Below are 17,424 nucleotides of genomic sequence, written 5' to 3'. Positions count from 1 at the left end.
TTGAGTCCTGCCCGCGCTGTGCTACCCTTCATCCGCGAGCGCATCGTAGAAGGCAGGTGAAGATCCTCACACTTTTTGGGGCCATGGATCCCTCGGGCAGTGTGGCCTCGGCCTCGTCAAAGTTGCTTTCCTCCGCTAGAACTTCGGGGGATATCTCGTCGAGACCTATGGCTTCGGAAAAGTCTCCTCTTCCATCCTCAGGTTCCCTAGCAAAGAAGCCTTCGTCAGGATCTCAAGGGGTGCGGTGCTCCATGCCCCGTCGAGACCTCCCTCCAAGCGTGCCTCCACACAACAGGAATACTCTGAGTCTCCTTTTACAACCTCACGAATGGTCCCTCCATTCATCGACTCTGTGTCAGGTATTTGCTCAGTGGGGGACTCCGCAAGTGGATCTGTTTGCGTCCCCCCTCAACCACAAGTTGCCTCGGTTCTGCTCCAGAATTTATTCTCCTCACCGGCACGAGGCGGATGCTTTCCTTCTGGACTGAACGGGCCTGTTTCTCTACGCGTTTCCTCCATTCCCTCTGATTTTGAAGACTCTCGTCATGCTCAAATCTGTCCACGCCACCATGATTCTGATAGCTTTTCGGTGGCCCAGGCAACCCTGGTTCTCCCTGCTGCATCAACTCAGTGTCAGGGAGCCTCTGCTTCTTCCAGTTTTTCCTTCTCTTCTTTCTCAGAGTCAAGGCTCTCTACTTCATCCCAACCTGCAGTCTCTACACTTGACAGCTTGGTACCTTGTCACCTGACTGCCTCATTTCATTTCTCTCAGTCTGTTCAGGATGTTCTTGAGGCTTCTAGGAAGCGGTCCACTCGCCAGTGTTATTCTCAGAAGTGGACCAGATTTCCCTCTTGGTGTGCTACGTTCCACTTGGAGCCGCAGTCTGCCTCCTTGTCGTCCATCTTGGACTATCTGCTGCACTTATCCCGGTCTGGTCTCAAATCAACTTCTATTCAAGTCCACCTTAGTGCCATTGCTGCTTTTCATCAGCCGCTTGAGGGGAAACCACTTTCTGTGCATCTGGTGGTTTCCCGATTTATGAAGGGTCTTTTCAATGTTCATCCTCCACTCAAACCTCCTCAGGTGGTTTGGGATCTCAATGTTGTCCTTGTTCAGTTGATGAAACCTCCCTTTGAGCCGATCGACCGGGCTCATTTGAAGTATCTCACTTGGAAGGTAATGTTTCTTATTGCTCTCACGTCTGCTCGCAGGGTCAGTGAGCTGCAAGCTTTGGTTGCGGATCCACCTTTCACCGTTTTTCATCATAATAAGGTGGTCCTCCGTACTCATCCTAAAATCTTGCCTAAGGTGGTTCTGGATTTCCACCTCAACCAATCCATTGTTCTTCCAGTGTTTTTCCCTAAGCCTCATTCTCACCCTGGAGAAGTGACGCTTCACACTGTGGACTGTAAGCATGCGTTGGCTTTCTACTTGCAACGTACTCAGGCTCATCGGACTGCTCCTCAACTCTTCATATCCTTTGATCCGAATCGGTTGGTACGTCCCGTGTCTAAGCAAACCTTATCCAACTAGTTGGCTGCTTGTATCTCTTTCTGCTATGCTCAGGCTGGTCTCCCTCTGCAGGGTCGGGCCATGGGGCATAAGATCAGAGCAATGGCGGCATCTGTAGCTTTCCTCAGATCAACTCCTATTGAGGAAATCTGCAAGGCCGCCACTTGTCCTCGGTTTATACCTTCACCTCTCACTGCTGTCTGGATACCTTTTCCAGACAGGACGGCCAGTTTGGTCAGTCAGTTTTGCATAATCTGTTCTCCTAAATTTCTAATTCTCCCACCGTCCCTGTTGGTTAGCTTGGAGGTCACTCACATGTAGAGAATATGCTGCCTGCTTGTCCTGGGATAAAGCACAGTTATTTACCGTAACAGGTGTTATCCAGAGACAGCAGACAGATATTCTCGCAACCCACCCACCTCCCCAGGTTGGCTTCTTTGCTAGCTATCTGAACTAAGGCCACGCTGAGGAGACGCACGCCCTGCTTCGGGCGGGAAGGCACACCGTATGCGCAGTAAACTCGCAAGCTTGAAGATCTTCAAGCAAGTTTGCTTGCAAGACTGTCCACTCGGGGCTCCGTTAATGACGTCACCCATATGTAGAGAATATCTGCCTGCTGTCCCTGGATAACACCTGTTACGGTAAGTAACTGTGCTTTACTGACTTCCTTCAGATGTTCACTAATCTGTTGTAACCCTGGATAAGCACTATATATTTTATATCCTTCTCTTTGTGGCCTTCCTCTAGCCAATGAGGTACTAGAATGGCCTGCAATCTCTCTCTATGAATATTACATAAATTTTCCACTATCTGCAACTTTACTGTTCTCCAAGTGTGACCAATGTAATATTTATTACAAGGACAAACTGTGCAATATATCACTGCTGAAGAATTGCACTTAGTGTTTGTCCTTAAATAATATATTTTCTCACCGTCGGAGGGCAGATGCAAACTGTCGTGGATCAATACATGTTTACAATATACACACTGTCCACAAGGGTAATGTGGTTCTCGAGGAGCGAGGAAACTCACTTTCACAAGCAGCATTTGCCATTATTGCGCCCTTTCATTTGCTCTTTAGATTGCACTTCAGTTGAGACTAAAGGCTCCTTTTATCAAACCGCACATAGCGGTTTAACGCACGTAATACCGCAAGCTAAACCTCCAGCCGTGCTAGCCACTAACACCTCCCTTGAGCAGGCTGTAGTTTTAAGGACAGCGCGGGGGTTAACGCATGATGAAACGTCACGCGCGTTAACCCTACTAGCGCAGCTTGATAAAAGGAGCCTTAAATATCAGTCAATACTGGAAACTAAAATGACTTGGAACATTTGCACTCTGGCCGAAACACGACTCGTGTCGAGTCACATTGTGATATCGAATAAAGTGTCCTAACCAATTCCATTGGTTGTCATCTCCTGCATTGTGCTTTTCTGTGCTTCATTTGTGCGGAGGATTTTTTGGTCTTCTGTTTCTGTCCAGAACAATAGACAAAGATGATTTAATGGTAAAGAATCAGTATGGGTTCAACCAAGTGAGGTCTTGCATCACCAATTTGCTTGACTTCTTTGAATGCGTGAATAAACATGTGGATAAAGGTGAGCCGTTTAACGTAGTGTATCTAGATTTTCAGGAAGCTTTTGACAAAGTTTCTCATGAGAGGCTCCTGAGAAAATTAAAGAGTCATGGGATAAGAGACAATGTTCAGTTGTGGATTAGGAATTGGCTATTGGACAGAAAACAGAGAAGTAGAGTTAAATGGCCATTTTTCTTAATGGAGAAGGGTAAATACTGGAATGGGACCGGTGCTATTTAACATATTTATAAATGATCTGGAAATTGGAATGGCAGGTGAGGTGATTAAATTTGCAGATAACATTAAACTGTTCAAAGTTGTTAAAACGCATTCAGCCAGTGAAAAATAGCAGGCAGATCTTAGGAAATTGGAAGATTGGGTGTCCAAGTGGAAGACGAAATTTAATGTGGACAAATGCAAAGTGATGCACATTGGGAAGAATAATCCAAATTACAGTTACCAGATTTTAGGGTCCATTTTGGGGATCAGCATCCAAGAAAAATATCTGGGTGTCATTTTAGACAATATGATGAAACCTTCTACCCAATGTTCGGCCAAAAAAGCAAACAAGATGCTTGGAATTATTAGAAAAGGGTTGGTAAACAAGACTAAGAATGTTATAATGCCTCTATATCACTCCATTGTGCAACCTCACCTTGAGTATTGCGTTCAGTTCTGGTCGCCTTATCTCAAAAAAGATATAGCAGAACTAGAAAAAGTTCAAAGAAGGGTGACCAAATTGATAAAGGGGATGGAATTCCTTTTATATGAGGAAAAACTAAAGAGGTTAAGGCTCTTTAGTTTGGAAAAGAAATGGTAAGAAGAGATGTGATTGAAGACTAACCCCCTCTTCTATTAAACTGTGCTAGCAGTTTGTAGCACAGAGAGCCGAGCTGAATGGCCCATGTCGGGAGCAGTGTGGGACATTCAGCGCGGCTCACCACGCTCAAAATTGCTATCGCAGTTTCATAGAAGAGGGGGTAAGGGACACTCAATGAAGTTACAGGTAAATACTTTTAAAACCAATAGAAGGAAATATTTTTTTGCTCAGAGACAAAGGATTTGGTAAGAGCAGTTAATGTAGCTGGTTTTAAAAAAGGTTTGGAAAAGTTCCTAGAGAAAAGTCATAGTCTGCTATTGAGACAGACACGGGGAAAGCCATTGCTTGCCCTGGATCAGAAGAATGGAATGTTTCTATTCTTTGGGTTTTTGCCAAGTACTTCAGACCTGGATTGGCCATCATGAAGATGGGATACTGGGCTAAATGGACCATTGGTCTGACCCAGTAAGGCTATTCTTATGTTCTTATATTCTGGCTTGCTGTAGTGAGAAGGTATGGGAACCCTTTTCACCCCATGGAGTCTCATTGGAAGGAGAAAGGGAATCTCATGTTGGGCAGCCCTACCATCCAGGTAGCCTATATCACATGCCTAAGGGATCTTACATCTTGTGACCAAGCAGACTCCACGCCTGCCAGGATCCCTGAGAGTGCTGGGAGGAAAGGACATAGGAAACCAGGAAAAGGAGCATCCAGAGCCCGGCCGCAGTCCTATTTGGAGTCCTCTGAGCCTGCTAGTCATTCAGGGCCGGGGGTTGGGAAAACTTGTCACACACCTCGGGAACACAGTAGAACTAGGACCTAGGAGGGCAAAGGCAGAACTAAGAGCACACAGAGAAACCAGTATCCAGGTCACCACCGGGGGAGCTAGAGAGAACAGATCCCTGCTGACTCAGGCAGAGCAAGGCGTGTCCCTTCCCTAGAAAAGCCAGCAGCTATTAGGCAGGATAGGGAGGACCCGAGGACCTCCCTGGCTCAAGCAGGTGTAATGGCTGTACACCCATGGAAGTAGAAGCTGGAACACCTCCAGAACTACCAGTACCAGAGGAAGAAACTCCCATGGAACTTCAGGGGGAACTGCCTGATGAGGAGCTAGCTGTGTTTCCAGAACCAATGGAAGTAGGCTTGGCAACCATGTTCAAGGACTAAACTATAAACTGGGAGTTTTTGTTTCTGAAATCTTTTGATGCTCTGCATTTTTGTTTAAGAAGCTGAGAGTGCCTTTTATGTGGGGAGAAGTTTGCCAACACCTGGGTGGGATTTTTGAATGCTGTTTTGAGCTTTTGTCAGGCAAACCTAAGGCACTCCCCTATTCCCAGCAGTGTTATAAAATATGTTGGAGGCTTTGCTATTTGAAAACTGTTTGTGAATTTTGTGCAGCAAAGCAAAGAACTGAACGGTTTCCACAATTTGCTAAGGAGCAGACTTTGGGAAGCCTTATTGAAAAGAAGTTCTGAGGACAGTAGGAGCACAGAGCGGATTACTGACTTGGAAGAGAAAATCCTGAACTTTTCTCAGAGTTTTCATTTTGGGCATTTTTTTTTCTTTGGATTTTACAAGTTGCATTATGGGCTTTGTTTTGACCATTCTGACAATTAAATTTTCTTTTGAAGAACCAAACTGAAGCTGTGTGCATTGGTTCTGTGTATTTTTTGTTTGTTTCATTTATTAAAGCAGTGTCTGTAGGGTGACTCCCTATTGGGTCACACACTGGTGCATTTTTTGTCCCACTCTCCTGCCCTGTGCAGAGCCACCATCAAAATGGCTGCCGTGAGTTCCCGTTGTAGTCTCAAGACTACAACGGGAACTCATGGTAGCCATTTTGATGATGGCTCTGCATGGGGCAGGAGCATAGGATGATCAATCCTGCCCCATGTTGCCGCTAGACCACCAGGTAAGGTCTGGGAAAGGTCCAGGATGCAGCGTTTCTTTATTTAAAAAATCACAAATAACCGAATCTGCGGGTACTGAAACTGTGGATTCAGAGAGAGAGAGAGAAGAGTATACGAAGTATGAGACAAGGCCAGAGCTAGGTTAAAGAAGCCCAGATGGAGGAGGAAGAAGTAGCCCTAGCATACTACTTAACTGCTACTACTAGACATTCTGCTTGGCTGAGGTAAGCCAAATCTTTTCTTGCTGAATACTTGAGAGCCTGACACTTAGGTCTGGCTATGGCCAGACCTTCTTACCTGGCTGAAGGAAGACTGAAGGAAGTCTTATGTTTGGGATGTGGCTCTTACCCACAGGCCCACCTCAGGACCTTTGAACCAAAAGACTGTTCATTGTATGCCTGGCCCTATGAAGTAACTGGGTGTGGGATTTTCCTTTTTGAGTTAATAAAGAATTTTCCTTTACATTTCTACTATTTGGATTTTTGCCAGGTTCTTGTGACCTGGTTTGGCCACCGTGAAGCCAGGATACTAGGCTAGATGGACCATTGGTCTGACACAGTAAAGCCATTCTTATGTTCTGTGCTTGTGTCTGTTTGTGCACTGGATCAGACCCCACCCCACTCATGCTATTACAATCCTCCTGTGTGTAATGTATTATATACATGAGGCATGCATACACTGTTCTGTTAATAAAGGTACAAAGGAGGAAGTGGCATAGCCACATGTGGACACAGGTCCACCCACTTTTGACTCAGGCCTATCCAATAATTGCACAGCAGCAATGCAGCTAGCCGGGATCATCAAGCCCCACAAGTTGAAGACTCCCATCATTTCTCCTTCCTGAAGATCAGGGATCACTTAAGTCCACTCCCCCAACCCCCTGGTACCTTTTAAATCCTTTAGGTCTTCACTGCAGCAAGCAGCAACATATTCCCCCTACTTATGCTGGCCTGAGCCTTCCCTGAGATGCAACTTCCTGTTTACAGGACCAGGAAGTTACATCAGAGAGAAAGCTTGGAGCCAGCAAGAGCAAGTATAAATGTTGCTGCTCACTGCTGGAGAAGACCTAAAGGATTTAAAGGTATGGGGGTGGGGGGTCAGGGGAGTTAAGTGACCCACTGATTGCCTGGAAGAGGGTACTGAAATTATCATACCATCTACTTTGTGCTCAGGCTGGCTGGTTGTATGCAGGGCAAGATTAATTCTTCGAGGGCCCCTAGGTACCCAAGTACACTGGGTCCCCCTGGCCCTGCCCCGCCCATGCCCTGCCCCCATTTATCTGTTTTCTTATTTACTTCTTTATTTCTACTTGTATTTCTTTTCTTTTTTTTTAATTCAAAACAAACAAAGATTAGCATACCAGTGCACAGTTTTTCTTCTATGCAACCCCCAAACATCATGGTCAGACATCTCTGTCTTCCCCCTTCCCCCCTAATATGGTCTGGCATCTTTCTCCTCTTCTTCCTATAGCCTGGAATCTCTCTCCTCTCCCATGATCTGGCATCTATCTCTCCTTCTCTCCCTCTTCCTGAGGTCTAACATCTTTCTCCTCTGCTTTCTGTGGTCTGCTATCTCTCCCTCCCCTTCTTCCCTTCCATTCTGTGGTCTGGAATCTCTCTCTCTCTCTTTCCCATTCCAGTGGTCTGACATCTATCCCTTCTTTGGGTCATCTCTCCTCCCTCCCAGTGTAACATTTCTTCCTTCCTCCTCTCCACCACTATCATGTCCAACAATTCTTCCTTTGCCCATCATCTCTCTTCCTCTTTCCCTCTCAAGCCACACACTTATGTCCAACAATTCTCCGTTCCTTTTCCCTTCCCCACGGCAGGATTTCTTTCTCTCCCTTCTCACTGCTCCATCTGTGCTGCATCTCTCTTTTCCTCCTTTCCTAACCCCACCACCCATGCATTTGTCCTTCCCAACCCTCTCTCTTTATGTGCCATATCTGTCTTCCCAACCCCCTGAGTATCTTTCCTCCCTTCCTTCACAACTCCCTACTCCCTGCACCCAGCCCCTCCCTGCCAGGCTCTGCACCCAGGCCCCTTCCCTCCCTCCCTGTCAGGCACTGCATCCAGCTCTCGTACCTTCCCCCCCTTGTCAGACTCTGCACCCAGCCCCCTTCCCTCCTCCTCTGTCAAGCTCTGCACCCAGCCCCCTTCCCGTCTCTACACCCAGCCCCTTCCCTCACAAACCCCCACTGTCAGGCTCTGCACCCAGCTCCCTTCCATCCCCCCTCTGTCAGGCTCTGCACCCATCCCCCTTCCCAGCTCTACATCCATCCCCCTTCCCTTCCCCCCTGTTAGGCACTGCACTGAACCTAGCCCCTCTCCGCCTCCCTGTCAGACTCTGCACCTAGCCCCCCTTCACTCCCTCCCTATCAGGCTCTATACCCAGCCCCACTCCCTCACTACCTCCCTATCAGACTCTGCACCCAGCCCCCCTCCCTGCCCTGCCCTCCTACGTCGCTGCTAACCCAGTGGGTGGCAGCAGCCGCGGGATGCGTTTTCTTCTGCCGTTCAGTGGCAAGGGACTATCTTTTGTTCCATCATGTCGTTATGACCCCTTTACCACTCGGAGCAATATTGAACGCTTTATACGATCTCTCCAGATTAGACTGTTTTTTCATAAACAGCCTCACATCACGGATCAGTCTATACTTAGAGCCCCTTCCAAGTGGGTCCCTCCAGGCCCATTAGATCCGGCCCTTCACACTTTTCGTGAACTAATTCTTAAAGATCTAGATAACTTGGAAAAATCTCTGAGTAATACACATAGTTATTCCAATCTCACCAAAAGTGAACGGGCTGCTCTTATGTCTCTTAGCCATAATGACCGGTGTGTGATTAAGTCTGCTGATAAAGGCGGCTCGATTGTCATTTTGAATGATCAACAATATGTCACAGAGATCAATAAACATTTATCAAACACTCGATTTTACTCTACTCTTTCAGGTGATCCCACAGATTCCCTCATTTCCACTATCGCACAGATAGTGGATAAAGCATACGATGAGGGTCAACTCACCAAGGCGGAAACTAAATTTCTCAAACTCACATCTCCCCGCCGCCCCACCTTTTATATCGTCCCCAAGGTCCACAAGAAGGTCTGTCCTCCTCCAGGCAGACCCATCGTGTCCCTTCGGGGCACGGTTCTGGAGCCCTTATCCAAATTCATAGATTGGTTTCTCAAACCGTTAGTAACCCGTGCACCTTCTTATCTCAAAGACACTACTCATTTCCTTACATGCATTTCTCAGTTGACAGATATTCAAGATTCGCACATACTTGTTACCATGGACCTTGAGTCCCTTTACTCTAATATACCTCAGTCAGCTGCTCTCGAACTCATTTCCAGAACATTCATGCAGGATGTTCATCATGACAGGATTAGGGCAGATTTTCTTATTCAGTTAACACAACTAGTATTAAACCATAACTATTTTCAGTTTGACCAGCAATTTTTCCTCCAGACACACGGGGTTGCAATGGGCACAGCCGCTGCCCCCAGCATTGCCAACCTATATGTTTCACGGTTTGAGGAACGTCATTTATATTCCTCAGCCTGGTACACATACATCAAAGTATGGTATAGGTTCATAGACGATGTTTTTTGCATCTGGACGGGACCTATAGAACTATTAACTCATTTCGTTGATTGGTTAAACTCATTGGACTCCAATCTGAGATTCACTATGGAGTCCAATTCATCCCATATATCTTTTTTGGATGTATGGGTCACTAAGTCAGAACACATTCTGACCACCACAGTGTACAGAAAATCTGTTGAAGTCAACAACTACCTCAGTTACACTAGTTGTCATCCCACAAAACTAAAACAGTCTTTACCGGTCAGCCAGTTCCTCCGTGTTCGTAGGATTTGTTCTGACACCAAAGAGTTTCGTTTTCAAGCGAGGAAACTTTACGCCAGATTCAAGGAGAGAGGGTACCCTCATAATGTTCTACAGAACGCTTACACTAGGGCCCTTTTCGCTAATAGGGAACTCCTCCTCTCGGCGACTCCTACTCAAGAAGCGGAGGGCACCACATGCATACTGACTTTTTCCAATCATGCTGCCCGTGTGGCCCAGAGCATCCGGAAACATTGGCCTATTCTTCAGCTTCACCCGGTCTTCCAAGATTTTCCCCGTATAGCGTATTCCCGGGCTAAGAACTTAGGAGATTACCTGGTTCATTCTAGATACAGCAAGAACAGGGGCTTTACTATGCGGGAAGGCCGCCATTCCAGATGCAGTGACATTTGTGACATTTGTCACACCACCATTCAGGGCAATCAGTGGCAACATCCTCACACTGGCAGATTATACACTCTAAAGTCAGACACTACTTGTAAATCCATGTGGGCTATTTATGTTATCATCTGCCCCTGCACCATGATCTATGTGGGTCGCACACAGAGAACTGTCAGAACCCGATTGATAGAACATCGGTCACGGATCAACACTCAATCACTGAATTCTCCTATGGTCCCCCATTGTATCCAGCATGGCCATACTTTCCGAGACCTACGCTGGTTCATCATTGAATGTCTGTTTGCTGACTATTTGGGTAACAAAACTAAGTGGTTACAGAGAAGAGAACAATACTGGATTTTTGAATTACAGACCCTGACTCCTAATGGACACAACGATTACATAGAATGGCAACTTACATACTAGCCTTTTTTGCGATCTGTTTTTTGCTTAACTTTTCTTCGTACACACAGTATAATCCCATTCGTATCTTTTGTGGGACTTACTTTGTTGATACATTGTCATTTTTTACTCTTTTTGGTATTCAGGGAATTTCCACTTCTTCCCTCAAGAAATTGGTCATCTGACTTTTTCATCCAATAATACTAGTGGCTGCAGTTTAAATCTGGAGGCGTTTTCCTCTGTTAGGTGCCATTTTCTGCCTTACTTTCCAAGCCACGCCGGAGGAATCACCAGTCTCATTACAGTCCAGTTGTTCCTGAGGAAGGGGGTGTGCACCCCCGAAACGGAGTCCCGTTGGACGGATGATGTCACACATCGGCTGGCTGTTCTACAGTTTAAAGAAGCTAAGTACTTCCATTTATTGACTGGCTTGGTTCTGATTTGGACAGATTTGGACACTTTCCTTCCTTGTTTGGCCCCCCTGGCAAGGAGTAGAGACAAGAATTTCTTAACCTCATAGTGTGTTTTTTTGATTTCTAGAATCTTTTTTCACACGTAGCACTTTTTGGGGGTGCACTTGATTTATTCTCACTTACAGGAAGAACCCGGGGATGTTTCACAGTTTACACTCTTTCTGAGTGTCAGCCGGTGACAGCCTTTCCCTTAGTGGGTGGCTGTGTTACTGAGGGTTCTCCTGTTTCACACTATGTGTAATTTGCTGATTAACTTAGATTGAGGTTACTTCTTGTCTCTCCCCCTTGTCAGTTGGTTTTCTTGGGGTTGGGGAGGTTTTGCAGCAGTTATATATTTTTCCTCCCTATACATTTTTGGGTTCTATTTTTGTGTTCAGTGGCAACAAGCACAAGCATGCTTTGGTGCTGACTGGCTCCCGCGAATTCTCGAGATTGTGCTCATTGCCGCTAAGCGACAGAAGAAAACGCATCATGCGGCTGCCACCACCCACCGGGTTAGCAGTGGGCAGGAGCGTGGAAAGCTTGCTCCTGCCAACTGTACCTCTGGACCACCAGGGCTAAATTTTGGGGGAGGCCATGGCCCCTGTGGCCACCTCCATTCCGATGCATCTACCCAGTGACGTAGTAAGGGGGCTGCGAGGAGGAGGTGCAGTTCAACCGCAGGTACAGTCTTCCTAAGTGCGCAATGCCCTTTTCCTCTCTGCCCCCCACTCCTCTCGGCTTCCCACCCCTCACTCCTCTCTATGCATCGTGCCTCTTGCCTTCCCCGGTGTGCAATTTCTGCCCCCGTCAGCATTGGCGCTCTCTCTGACATCACTTCTGTGACCTGCGTCCAGGAAGTGACATCAAAGGACGAGCTGACACCGACATGGGCATGCTGCTCAAGCCAGAGAAGTTAAAAATATATGGGGAAAGGGAAGGAGGCATGTGCGCGGCAGGGGTGCGGGGAGGGGCGCCACCACCCCAGACGTCACTCACCCTTACAACACCACTACATCTACCACCCTTTCTGTCAAAAAAGTATTTCCTTAGATTACTCCTGAGTGTATCACCTTTTAACTTCATCCTATGCCCTCTTATTCCAGAGCTTCCTTTCAAATGAAAGAGACTCATAGAAACAAAGGCTAGTGGTAAATTAAGACTCTCTGAGACCTTTGGGACCAAAGTTTTAGGGTCTTTCATTAAAGTATTTAAGGATGTTAAAATAATCCCAGGGAGGTTGCTCTTCAGTGGGTTTGAGTTTGCTCTGATGATTGGTGTGTCTGACTATTGTTCTTCCTATGATTAAAGATCTTCTAGTCAAATTTAATACCTTATTTAACTACTTTAATAACGGAATCTGTCGCATAACATTTTTTTCAGTGGTATGATTATGTTGGTGGAGGGTCAAAGTATTAGGAAATAGAGACGTGAAACAGAGACTATGAAGACAAATAACAACCACTGGGCCCATCTCATCTCATTTTTTGGATCCTCTTGCAACTGTGCAAATTCTGTCTAGTCTCTGAGGTTACCTTTTCTTATCCTTTTAGCTAAGGATCCGTTTTCATTGAGAAGCCGTGCAATGCATCCAACTGACTTTCTGTAAAGAACTGTTTCCTCATTCTGTTTCCAAGCCTAATTCTGCCTTCGGCCTGTTAATTTGACTTTGTGGTCTGGAACCTTCTTTCATATCTCATATTCATTATATAGCCCTTGAAGTATGTTAATGTCATATTCCCCCTCTCCCTGCTATAGACTATAGTTAACATCAACCAGAAGAGAATACAACTGTAAAGATTGTAGCTTATTTTGCACTCCATTTGTCCCCCTCCTCTCCCCCCCCCCCCTTAGCCATCCCCATAAGGCAGGGAATCTGCTTCAGCAACAGACCACGTCACAATGAATTCATGGCAGCCAGGGCCGGGAAACAGGCTGTTGCAATTTAAGGGAAGTGTGGATTTGCATATTGAATTAAAATTAAGAGCTAATTATGCAAATAAATTATGACATTTGGCAGGAGAATTTGCTTCTAGATCATTTATTATCTTCTTTTTATAACAGTGCAAGCGCTTAACAGTCAAAGACAACATTTTAAAGGAAAATTAACACAAGATTATTAACCTAAAAACAATTCCACATTAATGAGATGTATTTCTCTTCGGCTCTGCGCACCTGGCTGGCTATTCAAGCTTTTCCTTGATTTTATACTGTAGATAACTTGCAGACAAATATTGAGGGGGAGAGGGGGAGGGAGGGGTGTTCTGAACAACCCATGGAAACATGATCTTGGTGTTTGGTTCTGATTTTAACTATTGGATTGTGAAAAGGACTAGTGGTGCGCATGGTTGCATTTTTCATTTCATGGTTCTGATTTGGATAGTTTGGTTTTATTCAGGGGATTTTATTTATTGATACCATTTGGGGGGAAAAAAATCATGCACTATTTTTAAACAGTGCATTCTATTTTCAAATGGCACACACTAATTCTAAAATAAAATGGGGGGGGGGGGCTTCATTTTGAAACAAAATGAATCAAAGCCAAGGGACTCATCTTTTTACTGTGATCTGTTCTGAGGTGGGGCAGTGTCTAAGGAAGCGGTTCGGCTTTGAAAGTGTGTGAGCTATGTGACTTCACAACGTATTGTAGGAACAAAAAATGTGGAACAAACAATTAATTAGGATGACCATAAATTTAGGTGCCATGTGATAGGTGCCTACCTTTTTCTATTGTTTATGGAAAGCTTCTATACCGCTGCTAATGACTAAGGGAGGGAGTCAATTCAGTGGTTAACTTTTTAATGGTGTTACAATACATGACCTTCTGTAAAGATGTTACAATACAGAGTTTGCATTTCCTGAGATGGTTTCAATACAGACATTATTAAACCATATATTATTAAACCTTAATCAATACTTGTGCTTTTGCAAAAGTGTTATAATACAGAGTTGGTTCTCAATACAGCTCTCTTAACCCATAATGAATCCTCTTTCTTATTTCCACCTATAAGAACATAAGAACATAGGAATAGCCTTACTGGGTCAGACCAATGGTCCATCAAGCCCAGTAGCCCGTTCTCACAGTGGCCAATCCAGGTCCCTAGTACCTGACCAAAACCCAAAGAATAGCAACATTCCATGGTACCGATCCAGGGTAATCAATGGCTTCCCCCATGTCTTTCTCAATAACAGACTATGGACTTTTCTTCCAGGAAATTGTCCAAATCTTTCTTAAAACCAGATACATTATCCGCTCTTACCACAACCTCTGGCAATATGTTCCAGTTTAATTATTCTCTGAGTGAAAAAATGTTTCCTCCTATTGGTTTTAAAAGTATTTGCCTGTTACTTCATTTAGTGTCCCCTAGTCTGTGTAATTTTTGACAGAGTGAAAAATCAATCCACATGTACCCACTCCACTCAGGATTTTGTAGACTTTAATCACATCTCCCCTCAGCCGTCTCTTTTCCAAGCTGAAGAGCCCTAACCTTTTTAGTCTTTCCTCATACAAGAGGAGTTCCATCTCCTTTATCATCTTGGTCACTCTTCTTTGAACCTTTTCTAGTGCCGCTATATCTTTCTTGAGATAGAGATCAGAATTGAACATAATACTCCTGATGAGGTCGCACCATGGAGCGAAACAGGGGCATTATAACATTCTTAAGGATCCTTTTACTAAGGCGCGCTAACCATCTTAGCACATGCTAAACACTAACGCGTCCATTTAGCGTGCACTAAAACGGCTAGTGCGCCTTAGTAAAAGAGGGGGTTAGTCTTGTTAACGATCCCTTTTTTAATAATTCCTAGGATCCCGTTTGCTTTTTGGGCTGCTGCCGCACATTGGACGGAAGGTTTTATTGTATTGCCTACAATGACACCCCGATCCTTTTCTTCGGTGCAAACCCCCAAGGTGGACCCTAGCATAATATACAGTATAATCAATTTACCGGCTCGGTACTTGGGCCCATCTTATTTAATGTCTTCATAAATGACCTGGAGGATGGAACATCTAGTGAGATCATCAAGTTCGCAGATGACACAAAGCTATGCCGGGCTATCAAATCGCAGAAGGACAGCGAGGAACTCCAGAGCGACTTGAGCTGATTGGAAAATTGGGCAGATAAATGGCAGATGAAGTTTAATGTGGAAAAATGCAAAGTGATGCACTTGGGCAGAAAAAAATAAGGAACACAAGTACAGTATGTCAGGTGCAACTCTGGGAAAAATTGAACAGGAAAGGGACCTGGGCGTATTAATCGATAGAACCCTGAAGCCGTTGGTGCAATGCGCGGCGGCAGCAAAGAACGCGAATAGAATGCTAGGCATGATAAAAAAGGGAATCACGAGTAGATCGGAGAAAGTAATACTACCGCTTTATAGAGCGATGGTCAGACCACACTTGGAATACTGCGTCCAACATTGGTCTCCATACCTAAAGAAGGATTTAAAAGTGCTCGAGAGGCTGCAGAGATGAGCAACAAGGCTAATAAAGGGCATGGAGAACTTGGAATATGAGGAACGACTTAAGAGACTGGGATTGTTCTCCCTTGAGAAGAGGAGACTGCGAGGGGATATGATTGAGACTTTCAAAATACTGAAAGGAATCGACCAAATAGAGCAGGATAAAAAACTATTTACAATGTCCAATGTGACACAGACAAGAGGACATGGACTAAAGCTAAGGGGGGACAAGTTCAGGACAAATATCAGGAAGTTCTACTTCACGCAATGAGTGGTAGAAACCTGGAATGCTCTCCCAGAAGAGGTAATTGCGGAATCCACCGTTCTAGGGTTTAAGGGGAAGTTAGATGTACATCTCCTTATGAGTGGCTTAAGGTGGCATAGGTAAGGGTAAGGCACATCTCTTATGAGAAGCTTAGAGTGATATGGGGACTAATACTATGCCAGAGTACACTTGGCGGTGCCTCCGCATGTGCGGATCGCCGGACTTGATGGACCTAGGGTCTATTCTGGAGATGGCACTTATGTTCTTATACATACCTATATAAAATATATCATATATTTATTCATATTATACCTTCTTATACACACATATAAATTATGTACATATATACATCCATATTTAGTATCATGTACTGTGTTCATACTACTCCTATTTTAGAATTGGGTAAGTGTCTATTGGTCAATTAAAATGTTCTTTTCAATTATGAGCTTGCTAAAACTTATAATTGAAGCTATTAAGTTCATTTTGGCAATTAAGTTAGTTTCCTAAATTGGCGATTTAGGCACCTAATAGAATCTGGCTCTATCAGGCAAAAGATGGAGGAGTGTGAGTGGAGAAGGGGATTGGGAAAGAGGTACGTCTAGCATCTACTCAGAAGTCTTCCTTTTTTGCAGCAGTTCCTTGCCTGTGGATTCCCTCCCAGTCATAATTCGATCTGAGTTATCTTATATAAAATTCAGATCAATGGTTGAGACGCATCTTTTTGGTTGAGCATTTTTATGAAAGGATCGATGACTTAGGATCCTGTTTCTTTTTGGCAACTATTTAAACAGTGCGATTAGTGAGCCTTCTATGATTAAAGCGTCTTGATTACGCCAGTGGCTCCCCAGCATTTAGTGATCCTTAAACGAGTGTCCCCTGATGAAGGCGTTATGATTACGCTGAAACTTGGATCCTAGTTGGGCCTATATCTAATATAATAAAATGGTAGGATGCGCATGCGCACTAAAAAAATCGTGTTCCCTGATCCCGTCGCGGAAACACGAGTGCGCATGCGTGCCTACTACGTCACCACAGCCTGCTCTCCACCTCACGCCGCTACAGGCCCCACACTCGCAACTCACACATCCGCTGCAGCCTAGCAACTCCGACCACAACCTTCCCCCCCTCAAACGCCTAGGAGCTGCGGTGGGGGCTTTCAGAACAGAATATGATTACCATCTTTCTTTAGGCAGCCCCGGTTGTTTACTTGGATTCAATGTCAGCATTAGGGTTCGCCGGCCGCCAGCCGTGAGAGCCGGGTGAGGAAGGCCGCCGCAGCCTCAATCGCGCTTATGCTCAAGCCGCCGCCACGACTCCTCTCTCGAACCGCACCAGGATCGAGAGAGGAGCTGCGGCGGGGGCTTGAGCATAAGCGCCATTGTTGTCCCCCTACCTAGCCGCGAGGCTGCGGTGGCGGCCTTCCTCATCCGGCGGCCGGCGAACCCTGCTGACATTGAATCCAAGTAAACAACCGGGGCTGCCTAAAGAAACAAACTTTCACGGTGCTTGGCCCGCCAAACAATTCCTGCCGTTGCCGAAATTTGCCCCACCGTTCCTTCCCTTCAGTTCAGCTCCGCCTATGTTAAAAGGAGCTGCTTTGAAATTGGAGTCCTGCCGCCACCATAACACGTTCCCTCTGCCGCGGTCCCATATGTCAGAGAAGGGGCGGGACCAAGGCAGAGGGGAACGTGCTACGGCAGTGGCAGGCCTCCGATTTCGACGCGGCTCCTTTTAACATTGGTGGATTCACTGCACCTGATAGAGGGAGGGAAGGAA

This window comes from Geotrypetes seraphini, chromosome 4 (genome assembly GCF_902459505.1).
Source record: "Geotrypetes seraphini chromosome 4, aGeoSer1.1, whole genome shotgun sequence".
In the NCBI taxonomy this organism is placed as follows: domain Eukaryota; kingdom Metazoa; phylum Chordata; class Amphibia; order Gymnophiona; family Dermophiidae; genus Geotrypetes; species Geotrypetes seraphini.
The sequence above is the reverse complement of the archived record's forward strand: the minus strand, read 5'-3'. Positions refer to the sequence as shown.